Source organism: Dasypus novemcinctus, chromosome 2 (genome assembly GCF_030445035.2).
Source record: "Dasypus novemcinctus isolate mDasNov1 chromosome 2, mDasNov1.1.hap2, whole genome shotgun sequence".
Classification (NCBI taxonomy): Eukaryota; Metazoa; Chordata; class Mammalia; order Cingulata; family Dasypodidae; genus Dasypus; species Dasypus novemcinctus.
The window spans coordinates 29,614,225-29,619,092 of NC_080674.1; the positions used below are offsets into that span (position 1 = coordinate 29,614,225).

Below are 4,868 nucleotides of genomic sequence, written 5' to 3' on the forward strand. Positions count from 1 at the left end.
CTTACCACCAGGTCCTGAAGTTGTTTTCCCACATTTTCTTCTAGGAGAACTATGGTTCTAGCTTATATATTTAGGTCTTTGAGGTAATTTTTGTATAAGGGTCTTCTTTCTTTCTTTTGGATTTCCAGCTCTTCCAGCACTATTACTTAAATATATTGTTTTGCCCAAGCTTGGTGAATTTGACAGACTTGTCCAAAGTAATTTGTCCATAGATATGAGGGTCTATTTCTGAACCAACAGTTTGGTTCCGTTGGTCTATGTGTCTATCTTTATGTCAGTACCATGTTGTTTTTACCACCTTTACTAGGTAATATGATTTAAAAGGCTGAAAGTAAGAGTCCTCCACTTCACTTTTCCTTTTTAAGCTGTTTCTGACTATTCATGGCCTTTTACTTTTCCAAATAAAAGCTGATCGTTTTTTTTTCCTTTGTTTAAAAAAGGCTAGGGGAATTTTTATTGGGATTGCATTGTATCTGTATGTCAATTTGGGTAGAGTTGACAACTGAATGATATTTAGTCTTCCAATCCTTGACTATTGAATGCACTTCCAAAACAATAGGCCCTTTTAAAATTTCTTTTAGCAATGTATTGTAGTTTTCTGAACACAAGTGCATTACATCCTTGGTTAAATTTATTCTTAAATATTGACTTTTAGTAGCTATTCTAAAAGGAATTTTTTCCTGACTTCCTCCTCAGATTGTGCATTACTAGTGTGTAGAAACATGACTGAATTTTGTATATTGATCTTGTATCTTAATGCTCTATTGAAATCATTTATTAGCTCTAGCAGCTTTGTTGTAGATTTTTCGGGACTTTTTAAGTATAGGATCATATGTTCTGTGAATAGCAAAAATTTTACCTCTTCCTTCCCCTTATGGATACCTTTTATTTCTTTATCTTGCAAGATTGCTAAGAATACGAAACACTTCACTAACTTGCATGTCATCCTTGTGCTAATCTTCTCCAAATCAATTCAATTTTAGTATATGTGCTGTTGAAGCAAGCACTTATTGACTATTTTGCCTTTTAGTTTACACAATCATCAAAAATCATAATAGAGCGAATAACTAAAAAGAGATTGTACCTATTCAGGATATTGTACCTGTTGGAACAAATAAATCCCCCAGATTTCAATACTTAACACAGTATACATTTATTCTGTGCTCATAGCATAGTGCAGTGTGGCATGGCATGTCTTCAGGCAATTTCCATACAGCATGCTTACAGGTCATTTGGGGACTAAGGTTTCTTTTGTTTTGTGGTTTTATAAGCCATCAAATAATAATAATATTTGTAATAAAGTAAATAAAGTCTACTTTACTAAGTAAACTTTAACTTTTACAACTGTTTTAGATTTACAGAAACATTGAAAAGATAGTTCAACATTTCCTCTATATCTGCATTCAGTTTCCCCAACCATTGACATAGTACGTTAATATGGTATTTGTTAAAAATAATGAACCAATATTGATAAATTATTAGTAACTAAAGTCCATACTTTATTCAGATTCCCTAATGTTATTTTTCTGTTCCATGCTTTCACACAGAGTACCACATTTTCTTTAGTACATTGAAGCTACTCTTGGCTATGATTGTGTTCATTTTTTAAAACTTTCTTTGTTTTTATTACCTTGACAGTTTTGAGGACTAGGTCAGGTATTTTGTATAATGCTCCTCTATTGGAAGTTCTCTGAGGATCTTTTTTTAATCCTGGTTAGAATGGGTTTATGGGTTTTCAGGAGGAAGACCTTGGAGGTAAAAATGTCATTTAATCATATCACATCAACTAACAATATAATTTATCACTGTTGATTTTGACCTTGGTCGCTTGGTTAAGGTAGTGTCTTTTCAATTGCTGCACCATGAAGTTTCCCTTTTCCCTTTAAATTTTGCATCCTTTGGAAGTAAGTCATTGATTTTGTGCAGCCTACCTTTAAGGTGCAGGGATTTATGCTTCTCCTCCTTGAGGGTGGGGTTTCTACAAAAATGGTTTTGAATTTTTCAGCATGAGAAGTTTATCTTTTCTCCACATTATTTGTCATTTCTTTATTCATTTTTCAATCATTTATTTATATCAATATGAACTCATGGAAATTTATTTTACACTTTGTATTATAATCCAATATTATCTTGTTTATTGATCAACTTTGGCCACTGAGAGCCCTTTCAGTTGGAACCAATCTTCCTTTGATATAACCCCATCAATTTGTATTTTGTTTTGTTTTGAGCACTCCCCTATTTTCTGTCACTATAATATCCTCCAGGTTCCTTGTATATATTATCTGTCTCAGTCTCTGTATCAGTATTTTTCCAAGGAGTCTTTGATCCATTTTTTGGAGAATGGTTTTAGAAACCAAAAACTTGCTATTAGGTGTGTTCATTGTTACTAGGATAGCATTGTTTTTTGGCTCTCTCAGCTGACAGAACAAAAAATATGTGTGTATACTGGTCTGTGTATGTACACATAAATAAAAATATTTCTATATATAAACATCTTTATTAAGCTAAACATCTATATTAAGCTAAACATGAGTTCATGCTGCTGTGCACAACTCTAATCCATTATCACATTAATCTTTCTAGCCTCCTCCCCTAGTTTATCTAAAAACTTACAATCCAGTGATGAGAAATGTGACTTCTATCCATTTATTTAATTGTTCAATCCTAATGCACACGAATCATGGTTTCACATCAGTTAAACTGTACTCTCATGAGAAGCAACTGCATCAACTATTATACAGTACTTTTTACTCTTTATTTTGGCTTTACTCTTAAAGACTCTTCATTTCTAAGTAACTTAGGTTAGTACCCCCACACACTTCCTTGAGGTTTTTCGTATATTTGCAATATAGTTAGATTGTTTTAACAGAGTCTCCCTTCCATTTTGGGATACCCCAAACTTCTAATTTTTAATTTCTATTCATTAGGATTCACTCTTTGTACTATAAAGTTCTATGAGTTTTGACAAATGAATAGTGTTATGTCTCCACAATTATGTTATCATATGAAATTATTTCACCATCCTAACAATCTTTTGTGCTGCACATATTAAAACCTCTCTCCCTTCTCTCAAGCCTCTGGAAGCCACCAATCTTTTACTGTCTTTATAGTCTTGCCTTTCCCAGATATATAATTGGAAACATACAGTATATCTTCTTTTCACACCAGCTCCTTTCATCTAGCAATATGCATCTGTGTCTTTCCAGGATTCAATTGCTTAGCTCTTTTTATCACTGAAAAATATTCCATCTAGGGATGTGCCACAGTTTATCTGTTCATCTTTTGATGGACATTTTGGTTGCTTTCAGTTTGAGGTAAGTATATTAAAAAAAAAAAAAAACACCAACCTGCTGTAAACATTTCCATTCAAGTTTTCATATGGGCAAATGTCTAAAAATAACGGGTAAATAGAAATGAGCATGAATACTCTATTGCATGGTAAGATTATTTTTTCTTTGTAAGAAACTGCCAAACTAATGGTTTATATCCCCACCAGCAAGGTGAATTTTACTAATTCTCATGCTGCAACCAAGTGAAATATTTTGTTTCCCAATGCAAGATGTGCACAGAATCTGATCACTATTATAATATTGTATGATAATATTAATTCAATCGTATTCCCTTTCAAACTTAAAATGGTAGCCATCACCAGTGACTTTCATAGGAGATATTATAAAAAAGTGAAACAGGAAATGTTTATGTAAAATAAAACAGAACTGCCACAAGCCCCTGTTTTTGTATCTGAACACAGAGTCTAAATCAATATTAGTAACTTCCCTCTTTGACATTTTTCATTAAATTCTGCTAGTACATGGGAAGAACTGAGTATGGAAAGGGATTTCCCTTTCAAATTCAATCATATTTTGCCTACTTGTACATTCAGATATGGGATATATCATACAATATATTGGTCTTTAGTTTAAAGCATAAAATGAGAGTTCTTTGGTATCTTTCAACCTAGGCTACAAAAGAGACTTCAAGAGAACATTCCACCCTTCTATCAAGCCAGATGCTTTATGCTTGTAAAGTATTAGAAAAAAATAAATCCATATCATTGAGCCCATTGTTCCAATATTTCTCCAGTGTCTTCTGCTCTTACTAAGCAGATCTTAAGAGTAATTCTAAGTATTTACCTGTCTCTTCAGATTTTGGAGTGAGTAGCAGTTTTCCTTATAATCTCAATTCTCTAATGTGTCCAGGAAAAGTCTTTGATTTCAGTTTGCTCATCTTTTGCCTGCTCTAATTAAGGAGTGATGACTTGCAAGCTTCGAGCTGAAACTGGAACACAGGCACACTGATTTTTAACATTTCTGCCCTGAAGAGGCACATCATTTGTATCTATGGATATGACTGTCAAGAACATTTAAAACTTTATCGTAACTATCTGCAAGGGGGTCTGTGGAATAGAGTCACTAGCTGAGCAACTACTTCCTAGTGACAACTCTATAAGAATCAGCACAAATTTAGTGGACAGTAAGGTTTCTCATCCACAGAGTCAATGAAAGAAAAGGGAAAATCAACATTTAGAGAATACTTTCTAAGCACCAGATACTATACTAATTTATACATGGGATCTCATTTTATATATGTAATCTCCTTAATTACTACAAGAGGTGATTGGAACCATGTAAGAGATAGGATCAGAGAATTTAATCAAATGCCCAAGGACACATAGCTCAGTTAACGAGAGAATTAACATTTTAATATTAGTCTATAAAACTCCAAAGGTCTTGGACTTTGGAAAGTGTTTTTGATTTCTTAGGAAATTCACTGAGATTTAAATTTAAATACAATTACCTCTATAAAATAATTTTTAACTAATACATTGCCACATAAAATCTTGCCATCAAAAAGATTGATTTTTTTTT

General features: G+C 32.9%; 1 pseudogene; it reads right to left on the reverse strand.

Moving 5' to 3' along the window:
• Positions 1-911: 911 nt before the first annotated feature.
• LOC111764856 (U6 spliceosomal RNA) lies at positions 912-1,007 on the reverse strand (annotated as a pseudogene).
• Between the last annotated feature and the right edge of the window lie 3,861 nt (positions 1,008-4,868).